Consider the following 15,795-nt stretch of genomic DNA (forward strand, 5'->3'; position numbering starts at 1 on the left):
CGTTAACCCAAAATGGTTTGAAATTCATATACTGTTTATTACAAAGGGGAACAGGGTCCAATTCTAGAAGCATAGGCTAAAATACTCAGGCACAAGCACAGCCATATCTATCAGCACTCCTCTGACAGGTCAGTTCTGACAGTTCACAGAGAAGACCAACTTTGTTTATTTAATTCACCAGTAAGGATTATATGAATATTGTATGATGAATAAATCAATGAATGAATGAGTGGATAAATATTTTTAAATTTACATTTTCTTTATATTTTCAAATGGTTTTGTTTCAAAAAATATGCTTATTACGTTGAGTGACAGAATACAAACATAATGAAGAAGCAAGAACCTCCTTCCAACTCCCTCCTGAGTGACCTTTCTTGAGGTTCCTAGTGTGACAGTTGGCCACAAACCTGTCATTCCCTGTCCACACCCATGAAAATATAGACAGTTACATTCTCAGATTGAACTGGGACTTGACACTGACTTTATTAAATGGGTTCACATTTTACACATTGCTCAGCAATTTGATTTTGTCTTTTGAGTAATACGCTTTCTAGAAATTAGATTAAATTTGGATACATACTTTATTTCTATATGTTTTGTATTTTAAAAAAAGATGGAAAAGATGGATTGTTTGGGATTTCCATTGCTTCTATCTAATTGAAACCATTTGTCAGCCTTTGAAACAGCAGAGGAGCCTTGCTGCTAGGACATGTTCATTCTTTGGCCTTTCTGTTCTTCGGTATATCTTTTTGAATGATTAAGCATTTTCCATTTATTTTGCAATCTCAGGTTTGCTGAAGTAGCTTGTTATATCTTTAGCCGAGGAATGGAATGTTTGAATGCTGAAAATGGGCATCTGTGGTATAAATCAAATAGAAAATCCTTCCTATGCTGAAATCTCTGATCTCTGTGCTCTTAATTAAAATAAAGTCTGCAGCATTATAGTCTCGGGGCTATAATGAATTGTGTAAATATAGGCACCTTACCCACGAGAACAATGATCTATTTGCTTCCATCCTATTGCTAATACTTGACATCATTTTAATTTGAAAATGCTGTTTAGCTTATCAGCACCCATAATAAGTGAACATTTATTAAAGCTTCTTCATAATCCAAGCCCTGTGCTAGTTGTTTTACATACATTATCCATTTAATCCTCTCAAAACTACAGAAAAAAAGCCAGGTGCTGATAGTACATACCTGTACTGTTAGGCTGAGATCTAAGGATCACAGTTCAAAGCCAGCCTAGGCAAGAAAGCCTGTCAGATTCTTATCTTGAATTAACCACCAAAAAATAGAAGAGGAGTTGTGGCTCAAGTAGTAGAGTGCTACCTTTAATCACAAAAGCTGAAGGGCAGAGGCTAGGCTCCGAGTTCAAACCTCAATACTGACATACACTCCCCACCCCACTCCCCAAAAAAACAGAACAAGAAACCTTTAATCCACATTTTTGAGATGTAGGAAAAGAAGGTTCAAAGAATTGAGGGAAATTGCTTGTGATCACACAGTTTTTAAATAGAAAAAGTCAGTTTCTTGACAGCTTTAAATTTCTAGCTAGGAAGAAACATTTAAACTTCCTTCTTTATTTCAGAAGGTATGGTGAGTTATATAAAAGTGCCTATCACAGAAATGTGGAGCTGGAAAGGGATTGTGGAGTTTGGGTGCACTCTAAAGAAAATTAGATCTAGGCTGAGACCATCCTCTGTCACGGGCTGATTGTGCCCTTCCATAAATCTGCAAGCTTCAGTTTTCTATCTGTCCAAGACTAACAAATAGATCTCAATAGGTTTTTTTACATAATTGAATGGCATAATGAATGCAAAGAGTTTCCAATAGAATAGGGCACATCATAAATCATCACGGACTGTTATCTGTTTACAGTACCTATATTTAGTGTAATTCAGATGTCACATGGAACATTCTTACATATCGTTTCCCATGAAGACAATCAATTTCTGCTACAGTAGCTATGCCTCAGTATCTTCTTTTGGGCCCCTGGCTCTTCCTCAGATTTCCTGAAGCCTAGTCTTACTAATAACTCTACATAAAACTTGCTGAATCGCTGGTACCTGGCCAATTTGAAGAGTAAATAACATAACTTCATATATATTCATACCACTCTGTTCCCAAACACTGGCTTGATCTCCTATGTGCTCCTTTCTGTAGCCATTACAATGAGACAGTTGCTGAAACACAGATTCACTGACTCATTTATTAGTTTTTACTGAGTATTTCTTACTAGACAGTAAGTACTGCTAGACATACAAAAATGAGTAAGAAATAGCATCTAAGATGATCTAAATATGATCAAAGTACTGTCCGTGCATGTATGTAAATATTTAAGACAAAAAGAAACAATATCTGAACTATTAAGGCAAAATATCTAAAAATCAATGAATTCCCCGGTGCCTATTGCTTAGTTATGTATCTCATCCTTCCGTTGAGTTGTGCACAAAGCCTAAGTTATTTATTGTTTCACAATCTTGAGACTATCATATCTAGAGCTAAACTATCATTTACTTTCTTAAAAAAATGGTAGTCAATAGCAGTTATATCTGTCCTTACATGGAAGATAAAGGGTTGGCAACTTTGTGTCAGACCTCATCTTTTGGAATAGCCAGGGTCTTTCAGATAAATGTCTGAGAACTTCTAACAGAACCAAACAAACTTGGTTCCTTCTGTGATACTCTGTCATGTAGCCCTAGCACAGCTCCCTAACATCATAAGAGATGCCTAGGAAATATTTACAAATGGGTTTGAGTTTTACATGGATGCCCAAATAATAGCCAATTGCATCTCCAAGACCCTTTAAAAAAAGAAATGACTCTCCTGAGTCTAAGCTAGAAAAATGAGTAGGCTGCTCAGATCAAGATATCAGAAAGGGCATTTGTGGTAAGGGTTTCATTTGTGGAGACTCACAGAAGAATGTGAAATAGAAAGTAAATATAACAGTTTAAAATGTGACTCATAAAAATAAAATACAGGTAGTTTAAACTACCTGTATTCCTACTCTTCCTGTCACATGGGACCTATTTATAACATTAAAAACACGTATTGTATTTAAATCAACATGTGTTAAAACTATGCACCATTTACACTAAGTGCTTTAACAGTTCATTGCCCTTTATTGTCTAATTCCATATTTGTATTCTTTTTATTCTTTCCTTGCTTTCTTTTTTTTCTGGTCCTGGGGCTTGAACTCAGGGAATGAGCACCATCTCAAAGTTTCATTTACTCAAGGCTAGCACTCTACCAATTTAGCCACAGTGCCACATCCAGCTTTTTCTAAGTAGTTTGTTAGGGCTAAGAGTCTCATGGACTTACTTGCCTGGACTGACTTTGAACTGAGATCCTCCTATCTCAGCCCACTGAGTAGCTAGGATTAAAGGCATGGGCCCCCAGCACTCCACAGATGCTCTTATAATAATAAAAATACTCCAAAGTTTAAAAATTATATCATAATTCATCAAAGAGCAGAATTAAAATACGAATTCCAGCCAGTCTGTCTTTAAAGGTCTCATTCCCATTCCACACCCCTGCCCCGCTATCTCACAGATCTTTCTGTGGACAAGTGTTCATAAAGAGGATCAGGCTATTGTCTACACACATCTCTTGTGAGGTACTTGACTGAGCACCTCCTCACTTCACTTCTGCAAGTCTTGTTTTTCTCATCTGAAGATTTAGGGTAGAGGACCTTCTAATTTCCTTAAAAAAAAGGATTATAGGGGTAGAGCGCTCGCCTTGAACTGAAGAGCGCAGGGACAGCGTCTAGGCCCAGAGTTCAAGCCCCACGACCAACAACAAAAAAAAAAAGATTGTAGGTATGATAAAAATGCTTGCCAGTTTTTAGTTATATAGGTTTATCGTCATAAGATATCATGTCCTAGTTTATATCTGGGGCTGTTTTTGTGCTTTCCTAAAATAGTAAATTAAGAAATGAATCCTTCCTGATAGGAGGACTTGGGCCAGTAGGGAAATATTTCTGAGAAACAAGAATGTCCCAATAACTACAGAAGTCACATCAAATTAGAAACCTTGTATTCTCTAAGCTCATGTCTTAATCTATGATGACTTTTCTATTTTCTTGATTTATATTCACCTTTCTATGGACTTAACATATGGTAAGCAATCTTGATTAGAGCTACTATAACTTAGCTCATCTCTCCTGTTATTTAACATAATGTTTTTCCATTGATTTATAGAAAAAGGGTTCAGTTGAGAACAGTTTTGAGTGAAATTCTTTTGGTAGAATTCCTACTGAGTCCACTATAAATAATCATTGTGATATAGGTACTTGGTTTCATTCATTGGGAAACAATGATACCAAGATTGTTTTGGATTCAGGAATTATAAACTATCAGAGTTGGAATGGCTATAAATACTGTTTAATCTTCCTCTTCTTGATGGGAAAGGAACAGACACAGAATGATTTATGAACTTTTCTTAGGCCCACACTTGTAAGTAGTAAAGTCAGATTTAGAACTGATAATTTTGAACATTCAGTCCAATACTCTCTGTTTCTCTTTTTTTTTTTGGTCCGGTCATGGGGCCTGAACTCTGGTCCTGGGTGCTGTCCCTCAGCTCTTCAGCTCAAGGCTAGCGCTCTACCACTTGAGCCACAGTGCCACTTCCGGCTTTTTTCTTTTTGCTTATGTGGTGCTGAGGAACCGAACCCAGGGCCTCATGCATGGAAGGCAAGTGCTCTACCACTGAGCCACCTTCCCAGCCCTACTCTGTTTCTTGAAGCTGCTGTTTAAAGATTTTAGAGGTGAGATGGAGGGGGTGTCTGGAAGAAGAAAGTAATAATTACAAAAAAAAAAAAAGCCCTGCAATCAATCAAGGATCACCTGTAAACAGTGCCCACTTAACATGTTACTTACAATCTGGCCAATTTCTTCTCTAGTATTTAGAAGTAAAAACCACATATCCTTACCATCTGGATAAATATTCCTAGGGTACCCAAATCACATCATTAACATTAAAATGAAATGAAAAAAATGGAGATGCAAAGTAAAATTACTGTTTCAAGACATGGATGATTAATTCTCCAAGTTATAAGAACAGCAAATGGCAATACAAAAACCACGGCTCTAAATTACAGCTACAGGACAGATACTTCCCACAGTTAGAAAGTAAAATCAAGTAGCACTGAACTTTGTATAGCCTCGTGCCTTTCTCACTGTCTCACAGTGTTCTTGCCTGTTTATCAGCTGATCAAAAAACATAAACTAAGCAGTCGCAAGTAAAATTTCTTGTGTACATAAAGTATCAAAGGCAACACCAAATTGTGGTGTTGTCTCTGATGCTCACAAGTTTGATTTCAGTATTAACAAGTAGATAACCCTGTGATCGGTCTGGAGTCCATCAATTCTTTATTCTCCCCCAATTACAGAAACATGAAATGCATATGCAAGTCGCTTTTTCCCTTTCACTGATCCATTCATTTACTCAAATGAGTGTTCAGTTTCAACCACACATCAAATATAGTTACATACAACAAAATCACAATGGTCAACACACGAGGTAAAGAGGTTAAATCTGAAGATCATGGTTCCAAGCCAGGCCAGGCAGGAAAATCCATGAGACTCCTATCTACAATTAACCACCAGAAAACCAGAAGGGGAGCTGTGGCTCAAAGTGGTTGAGTGCTAGCCTTGAGCAAAAGAGCTCAGAGACAGCCCCCAGGTCTTGAGTTCAAGCCCCACAATCTCTCCCCCCCCCCAAATCCCTCTGACTGCTATGAGGATTAAATGGGGAAGTAGTCTGGCAGCAGGACTTGGGGGTAGGAGCCACAATAGAAGAGCAGGAGTAGAAGAATCAGAGCTGTACTGGGAGCTAGAGTCCTTATTCCACAGCCCATGTTTCATATGAACAAAAGGCTTGCTTTTAGTCGTTATTTTACTGTTGACTATCTTTATACTCTGATTTTCATTGAAGTCACCTTTCTGAAACAAAATAACCATTTGCCCTTGCTATATTTTTTCTTTTTTTCTCTTAATGACCAGGGTGTACAGTGTGGTGTCTGTTAGAAACAAGCCTTTATAGGATCATATTGCACTATTTCAGTAAAGTATGGGCATGTTACAGCCTCTCTTCTTTCTGTCTTATATTTAGTGATCCAGAATCATTGCTGAATGAACTGGAAGTTCCTTCTTCTTCCACAGGAAGAAAACTTTTTGGATATACTTAGTCAAGTACAGTGCAAAAGAATGGGGATTTCCCTAAGCAGACAACTGCCTGTACTATTGAATTATGGTCAATATTGCCATGTGATTGGGTGCCTATGTCTTAAAGACTTCCTGGTCAGTTTGGAATTCTTCATTGTACATTTCTAGTTGTGCGACCTTCGATAAGTCCTAAAACTTCCTTTTGTCTCGATTTTCTCATTTATAAAAGGACCAGCTGGGTATGGTGGCTCATCTCTAGCTTAGATGAGGGTAATGGTGGTTTGAGGTCATCTTGGACAAAAAAATTAATGAGATCTAATGAGATCTAATCTCAATAGAAACTGGGAATGGTGGCAGTCAACTTTCATCTCAAGGAAAACCAAAATGGGAAGGTTGTAGTCCAGGTTATGTCCAGCAAGAACATAAACACAAGATGCTATTCATAAATAATAATAATAAGGCTGGGAAGTTGGCTCAGTGGTAGAGTGCTTGCCTTGCATGCATGAGGCCCTGGGTTTGATTCCTCAGCACCACATAAGCAGAAAAAGCCGGAAGTGGGGCTGAGGCTCAAGTGGTAGAGTGCTAGTCTTGAGCTGAAGAGCTGATGGACAGCGCCCAGACCCAGAGTTCAAGCCTCACGACTGGGAAAAAAAAAATAATAATAACTGAAGCAAAAAGGGCTAGGGGTATGGCTTCAAGTGGTAGAGTACCTGTCTAGCAAGCAAAGGCTCCAAGTTTAATCCTCAGTACCACCAAACGATTATTTTAAAATAAAAGGAGTAGAATATCACTTTCTTCCTCGAAGGTTTATTAGGACAAATAAACTGAGTTAATGTTTGTGAAGTGCTTGAAAAACGGTATTCACTTAGTAAAGATGAACAGTTATTAATACTATTAAAAATAAAGATTTAATGATGAACCATTGCACAAATAAAACCCTCCTAGTAAAAATCCTCCACAATTATTTATTAAAATGTAGCAGCAACATTATGCACCTGCTTAAACATCATACAATCTGCAAAGTTTTTCAGCTTATTCATCTTGCAGAGCATATTTGGACATTTTACTGCAAAAAGCTATATAGTCTGAATGGTTTATTGATAATCTTTATTTTTATTACTACAGTGAGTATGTAATACCACCTAAAGTGAAAAATCTAATATAGAATTTAATGGAACTGAATATGGTATAAACCATTCTATAAATCTGATTTCTTTGGCTAAGTAAAATTGTCTTATGGGTAATTTGTTGATTTTTGCCTTTCAATTTACATGGCAGATAATAACTAGTAATATATTTTTCCCTTTAAAATTTTGCAAAATATGACATTGGAGTCCACAATCTTTATAAAATTTATTATAAAATGTAACCAAATTACAGATTCCCAAAGCAAATATCTCTAAGTTATGCATTTGGTTCTGTGTCTCATGCTAGTCTCTTTTGAGGCCAAGTGTCACAATGGGAAGGAGAGATCTCTAGAGAGATAATGGAGGATAGACCATGAAGGGCAAGCCTCAAAATGAGCTTTCTCTTATTAATGATACCATATAACCAATGACATTTATTTACATTCATGAGCATTGATAGAGTTATCCTGATAGAAGAAGGGAATGTGGAAAATTGGCAAATCTTAAAGAAAAATATCCAAATACTTATTGAAAACATGTAAAGCTACTGTTGACTTAAAAATACTTGTTTAACCACTTTGGAAAGTAGTATGGAGATTCCTCAAAAGACTCCACATAGAGCTCCCCTATGACCCAGCAATCCCACTTTGGGGCCTTTACCCAAATGATCACAAACAAGACCACACTAAAGCTACCAGCACAACTATGTTTATTGCAGCCTTATTTACCATAGCTAAGATATGGAACCAACCCAGATGCCCTTCAGTAGATGAATGGATCAAGAAAATGTGGTATATATACACAATGGAATTCTATGCCTCCATCAGAAAGAATGACATTGCCCCATTTGTTAGGAAATGGAAAGACTTGGAAAAATTATATTAAGTGAAAAATATGAATCCAATATTAGCAAAAATGAGATATTAATGGTAATTTTAACTTATCTTTTTAGATTTTTTTTACCTTATAACTACATCACACAACATTGACTACACATTAATGGAAGGTGGTTATGGCACATCTATAGCTACTGTTGACATAGTTGTAAAATTCGAAGTGTTCTGGAATCAAGGCTCTGTTCTTTTATAGGATAAGCTTATCATTGGCCTCTTGACCTGACTGACACAGTAAAGGATTATTAACCATTGGTTAATCCTTGTCCCTTATACTGTAAATTAACTACTATCACCAACACAATCTGTAGGCTTTCTAGCCCTAATACTCTAAAACAGTATTGCTATAACTCAAGACAAGTGAAAATAATCTCTTCTTCTAGTTCACATCCATATATCACAGTAGTAGTAGTCAATGAAAGACAAAAAAAAACCCATAGAGTAATTCTGAATTGCCACATATAATGTACTTATCCCAAGCACCATTTTGATCCATGGATGACTTTCTGCCATCTTCTCTCTCATTCACTGCTGTGAGTGAGATTACTGTGGATAAGATCACCTTGACATCTGTATTCTTGATAATGGCCATTCTTATTGGGGTAAGAGGGAATCTCAGTGTTGTCTTGATTTGCATTTCTTTTATGGCTGGCTGTTTATTAGCCATTTTTACTTCTTCTCTTTTGCCCATTTATTCAATGGATTTTTGATTGTGTAAGGGTATAGTTTTTTTCAGCTCTAAAAATATTCTGGATATTAGGCCCTTGCCAGCCAGGTAGCTGGCAAAGATCATATCCTATTCTGTAAGTTGTCCTTTTGGTTTAATAACTATGTCCTTTGCTGTGCAGAAACTTTTTTCATTAAATCCATTTGTCAATGTGCTCTAGAATCTCAGACCCTGAGTAAATATCACCCACACAACCATATTCCCTTATCTTACTTTATTTTTCTCCCTTGTGCTGAAAATATTTTTATTTGAGTGCTTTTTTATTATCTCTCTACGTTTTATATTCTGTGAAAACAAGGGCTTGTCTGTTTTGCATATACATTAGCTCAAGCAAAGAGAAGAGTAACTGGGATATAATTAATTAATTATCTTTATACTGGGTATTCTGGAATTACATGAATATCTATAAAACTTTATATTGCTAACAGATTAGCTTCTTGAAACCTTTTTGCTCAGTTTATACTCCATTGATTGTATTGTCTTGATATTTTCTTAATGTTTTCTTCTCTTTTATGTCTCTCATACTTTCTTCTTGTGTCTCTCCATATCCGCTCATTTATTATTTCACTTCACTCCTTTTTATCTTTCTATCTTTCAATTTAACAAATATTTGTCGGTGTTTGGCAACATAAGGAGACATGAAAACAGGGTGTAAAGAGACAGGTATATAAGCCCCAAATATAATACAGGTGTGATTCATATGTTGAGGGACAGTTCTGTAAGCTCTGAAGAGTTATAAAAGGTTTTTTGTCCACAGTCGTAGGTCAGAGACAGCTTCTTAAAGAAAAGTACTGAGACTGTGAAGAATAACATGAATCAATGAGTAGAATGGGTTGCTTATGGCAGGGCCCCTCTATAATAGGAGGGAATAGTGTAGAAGCCGTACAAAGGAAATAACGCAGTTCTTCCATTTATCCTCTGGCCCCAACGATTGGCTACTCAAAGAATATTCAGGATTGAAACATGCCCAGTTTACATGCAGCTATTAACAAAGTGCTCTCATAGTCACTGTTCAGTTCACATAGTAATTCCAGATGACAACTACAATTATCTCTTTACACACGGAGTAGCTACTTGACCCAAGCTGACTCAGCTATTGATGGATGGATCTAGCCATCACATACTGCATGAGATGTCCTGGCTTTATAGAATGTAATGATAAGAGTATTAGGTGGAACTTTTGGGAATTGTCTCTAAATTACAATTTATCAAAATCATGCTAACTTTCCTTGGTGTGTTTAAAGATGCTTTATGAAAGGGTCTGTCTTTGGTTTATGTCATTTCTTAAAATTCAGTGGTTTTGCTCAGATATTTATTTCTTTTGAGGAAGCAAGGTCAGTAGAAGGAAATTGACACACATTTAAGGAATGGATAGGCCAGATTTTGCACCTAGGTCTGAATGCAGTCAATAGAGAAATGAAGTAAAAGTCAGAAGGTATAAAGTTCAGTTATGCAGGATTAATGGACCATAGATCTAATGCACATTTCAGTGATTATAGTTGATAATAGGTACAGTACAGTTGAAATTTCCTAAAGTTAAAAAAATAAAGACTCCATTACAAAATGGCTGTATGACCTTGAGAAATGTATCCCTCTAGTTCTTCATCTGTAGAAAAGAGATATTCACTTACTTTCCAGAACTGTGTTGAAGTGGAACCACATCATAACCAAAGCAAGAAAATGGCACTCAACATATGTTAAATTGTTTCCTCCTTTTCCTTTTCTTACAGGGACACAAATTCTTATATTTTACTATTGAGACAAGTAGAAAGAAGTAAGGACAGGATAGTAATACATTCTCAAGCTTGTTACGTGGTGTTATGTGTATGTGTATCAAGTCTTAGAGAATCCTGAACAGAGTATTGAAACTCAGTTAGTGCCAGATGGCTCTGATAGATGAGAACATCTAAGCTGTTAGGTTAGCTTACTTGATTTGACTAGTGCCTCTCAACTCACTTAAGGAAACACATTTTGTCCTGTCTTCTCAGCTATCTTTTTACTATTGCTGGGGCTAGGTGGGTCACAGTGTAAGAAAACATATGAAAACACATCTTGAAAGAGTGTTGTATTTATTAAAATTCTACTATGTCCTAAGTCAGTACTATGCATTTTCTACAAGATCTCCCAATCTTTCAGGAAAATATGGTAATTCTCACTTTATGTACAAGGAATCAAATGCAAGATTTAGTAGAAACACTTTTGTCATGGTAGTTTGTGGTAAATACCTTTCTGTCATTCTGTAATTTGAATCCTATTCTTATCTCCAGTTTTCAGATGAGAAATTGAGGCACAGAGCAATGAAGTGCTTGCTGAGCATTTAACAATTAACAAAGCTGGATCTAAATTGACAGTGGGGCTCCACAAGCCATAGCCTTGACCTTGTCACTTAAATGTCATGTAAACAAACACCATAATCTGGTTCTTTTGGGTGTACCTCATACATGGTATTATTAAAGATTTATAGAATCTTCTTTGTAATTCATTAGTGAGTTGTTTCTTCTCTCTATCCAGAAGGACAGAAAAAGTTTTACAGGATTGCTTTCTCCCATCAATAGCTGCAATGTGATCAGTAGAAGCCATGAGCTTTGTTTCATTGTTTGGTAGGGTAGACCTTAATGCCTGTTCTTCTAGCCATTATACCACCACCATATGGCCACCCTTATGAACATTTTACCAAAAGAACTTAGCTGTGGCTGTTAGTGTATGTCTGTGTGTGTGTCGACATTTCAATTGTCAACTCTCATCTTAGATTTTTTTTTTTTGAAAATTGGGTTGACCTGGAGGTAAAATGTTGGTTTTTTTCATATATCCTGCTTTCTAATAGAATTGCAGTTAACAGCAGAACCTTGTATTTGTTTTATGTTTTTTCTTCCTATTCTTTTATAAAGTTTCACTTGCCACCTTGAAACAGGAGATGAAAGCAAAATGAAACAGCTGAAATAAACAATATTACTGAAGACATCAAATGCCAATTATATAAGGCCTTGCTCTGAATTGGTAATGTTTGTAAACTCTTACAGCGATCCAGTGCTTCAAAGACATTCTACTATTTCTCCTTTTAATTCCTATGATGCTATACAAAATGGAAATATCTATTTTACAGTCTAGGAATCTGAAATGATGGAGAGTCTATGACTTTTGGTAACAGAGCACAGAATCCAGAAATAACAAAGTACATTAGTGAGATTGGGGGGCGGAGGTTGAGATTAAAAAATTTGTGCAGGTTCACCACTTACTGTCTACTTGAGCTTGGATGAGGGAATTAACTATTTTATGCCTCCAGTTTCCCCATCTATACCTCTACCATGGACTGTTATTAAAACTAAATTAGTTAATCCATGTAAGTAAGCTACCTTGAGCACAGCTGGCACAAAATAAGCTCCATTTAGCCATTAATATTATCATTGATTTGTCATTATTAGCCTTGAGTTTAGTCAAAGACATGGTTTTAAGCCCTGGCTATAGCTGGGCGTGGAGAGAGGATGGGAAGTGAATTCAGAGGAAACATGCTGCCATCTGGCCTAATGAAAATTGAGTTACATTGTACACTTGCCTTCAAGTCTACATTTTGACATCTCCTTTACACTTCAATGCATTTTTCAAATATAGATTGATCCTATTTCAGAAAAATCTTTTCCAAAGTAGGCCTAATTATAAATGTTACATAAAAATACAATTTCATTGTTACAATGGGTCAACTTGTATCCTTATTTCAGCATTTTGTTATTTCCCTTCCTCTCCCCAAATTAGAAAAATGTATATACAAGATGGAAGGATGTACAAGACACTATGTTGAAAACGAACTTTACAGTTTCGGGGTGGGGGAGGGAGAGAGAAGGTGGGGAGGTGGGGAGGGAAGGGATGGTAGGGGAAAATCAAAGGAAGGGATAACAATGCTCAATAGGAAGTGTACTCATTACCTTATTTGTGTAACTGTAACCTCTTTATACAGTATCTTTACAATAATATATATATGTATATATATATATATATATATTAAAAAAGCTACAATACTAAAATAAATACAATTTCATAGCCAGGCACGGGTGGCTAACTACTGTAATTCTAGCTATTTAGGAGGCTGAGATCTGAGGAACATAGTTCAAAGCCAGCCCAGGCAGGGAAGTCTATGAGACTCTTATCTCCAATTAACTACCAGAAAAACAAAAGTGGAGCTGTAGTTCAAAGTGTTAGAGTGCTAGCCTTGAGCAGAAAAGCTCAGGGGCAGCACCCAGGCCCCGAGTTCAAGTATCATGACCGACAAAAATTAATTAATTAATTAATTAAAATATGTGTCAAAGAAAGTTATTTTTAATTATGAAACTCTAAAATTAAAAAAATCCTAGGATAAGTAATTACAAATAAATACATTCCCCAAATATGTAAGATTTGCAATACTTTAAGGAAAATATAAGCGAATGCAGTTTATTTTTATGTACCTTTATGGTTTGAGCATAGAGATGTGTACATACCAAGTAGCATCTGTGCACTTAATGATGCTTTCTAGTCCCTAAGGGTAGAATCAATTCCGAGATTTCACTGCATAACAGTTGACTAGATAATGTATGATTGACAGAGTTTTACCGCAAAGTTTTAAATATATACAACCAAAGAATTCTGAGAGCAGCTCTGATAAGGTTATGCTGAATTTAACCTCGGGAGAACTATGTAGGAGTTGCATGGGAGACAGTAGTAGCTTCATCCACAGAACCAGTGCCTTCTCTTCTGCAGCTTTCAGAGAATCATTTGGGTAAGTTTCTCTTATAAAAATTAACCATACATAGGATATATAATCCCTAGTGAAATAATAAAGTGTGCTATTTTGTACCCTCCCTTGCAAAAGGAAATTAATATTTACAAATACTAACATTTATCAGTATTTACCAGATCATTATTATAATCTTTGCAACCAGGGAAGTTACGCTGTAAGGACTGAGATTCAAAGGCAGACCAGGTAGAAAAATGTGTGAGACTATTATCTCCAATTTAAAAAGCTAGAACTGGAGGCATGGTCCAAGTCATGGAGTTCCAGCCTTGAGAGAAAAAGAGAAAACATTAATTCAGGCCCCAGGACCAGCACTGGAAAAAAAAAAAAGCTGTACTTTGATTCTACGGTACAGAAAAAGTTGCTAATATACCTCATCAAAGTGAATAGTTTATACGTGTTTCAAAAAGAAATGTATCAGAGTTCCGGGAAGATGGCGGAGGAGAAGCTGGAATCTGAACAAGCTCTTACATAGAAAACAGTCTCAGAGTTCCAGTGAACAGTCCCAAGCCAGAGAATCACACCAAGTGTGCCATCACAGGACAGAGAGTTAGTCAAGAGAGGGGAAGCCAAGCAGACACATCTGAGCGTCTGCCAGCAGCTGCTGCTGCGGCGGCAGGGTCGCAGCGGCGACCGCAGCCGCGGCCATACCTGAGCGCTCACACAGAGAGTCTGGAACGAAGGAGCCAGACGCAGCGGATGAGCGGATTCTACTCAACACCAGCAAGAACCGACAAGGAGCGGACAACTTCATCCTGCACTTTGCAGACCAGAGACGACCCAGGATCCAAGACTCGGCATGAGTAGAAGCCCGACTTCCTCACTCCTTCTCTGGGAGCAGAGGAGGGAAGGCCACCCCTCCCCCCCAGCACCGGTGATCTCCATCTTGGATACCGACAAAGCTCGGAGGAGCGGCTAGCTCCAGCTCAGGCCTTGGAATAAAACGAGTCATTTAGCAGGTCACAAGAACTTAACGGCGAAGTGACCTCACAGACTCAGTTCCATCCAGGGAAAAGTCACCCAGCTCAGGCGCCAGCCATTGGAGTGGCTCTCCTCACCGGGTAACCAGAGCCAGAGGCTGCCCCGCCCTCTAGCAGCCACCACAATCAATTGAAAAACAGAAACCCTGAGAATGGCTCCAGGCTGGGTGCTGTGAGTTTTTTTCACAAAATAGCCCCAGGGAAAAGCTACTGTTTGTTGAAAGGCCTCAACTCTACCCAGAACCTAGCCTCATCACTGCATCCCCCTCTTTTGTGATTCTCAAAGCAGATCACCCTCCCAGTAAACTAACCTGGGAGGGGGAATCTCAAAATCTTGGGTAAAGCAGAGCATTTTTCTGCCTGTTCCAACAAACTGACTTAAGAAACCAATCAAGCCACAGGACCTCAAGCTGACCAGAGACTCCAACCACACTCTGGTTACAGACAAACGGGAGATACAGGACTCTTCCCACCCCTCCCAAAAAAAAAAAAAAAAAATCAAAGAACTTTTTTTTTCTTCTTCTTCTTTTCTTTTTTCTTTTTTTTGTTTTGTTTTTTTTTCGTCTTTTGTTACCTTATACATATAAAAAAAATTTTTTTTGCTTTTCTAAAACTTTTATTAATCTTTAATTTTTGCCTCTTCTGAAAAAATAATTGTTTTCCATTAACATTTTTTTTCTTTCTCCTCTTATAATTTTTATTTTTGGAACACGTGAATGTGTGTTTTCCTTTCTTTTCTTGTCTTCTTTCTCTTTTTCTTTCATTCTTAATTATCTTTTTGTTTTTTGTCTAGCTCTACTGAATTTCTGATCTTTTCTTCTCACTTTCCTATCCTTTCCATCTTTTCCTCTTTGTTCTTCTTTATATGACTTAACTCTTGTCCTGCACATCCTCAGATAAACCCGTAGTTAACCAGTAGACCCTATCCCCCATTGTGTACACACTTAATCCACAAACTTATTACTCAATTCAAAACCTCTGAGACTTAAATTCATTAATAGCAGTACTACCTCTTTATACCTATATAATATTTTAAGCATTTTTTTAAAGTTTTTCACATCTCCTCTATGTCCCTCCCTTTCTCTCAACATATTCATATTCCTCTGTAAATAGATGGTCTTTTAATCTCTAAAATA

At 37.1% G+C, this 15,795-nt stretch overlaps 1 protein-coding gene across 11 annotated transcripts in view; it reads left to right on the top strand.

Moving 5' to 3' along the window:
• The window catches only part of Dlg2 (discs large MAGUK scaffold protein 2), a 2,085,086-nt gene that overhangs the window by 1,583,358 nt on the left and 485,933 nt on the right, over nucleotides 1–15,795 (top strand). The window lies entirely within an intron of this gene.

The sequence above is a fragment of the Dipodomys spectabilis genome, unplaced genomic scaffold (genome assembly GCF_019054845.1).
Source record: "Dipodomys spectabilis isolate Male_0828 unplaced genomic scaffold, ASM1905484v1 ptg000003l, whole genome shotgun sequence".
Classification (NCBI taxonomy): domain Eukaryota; kingdom Metazoa; phylum Chordata; class Mammalia; order Rodentia; family Heteromyidae; genus Dipodomys; species Dipodomys spectabilis.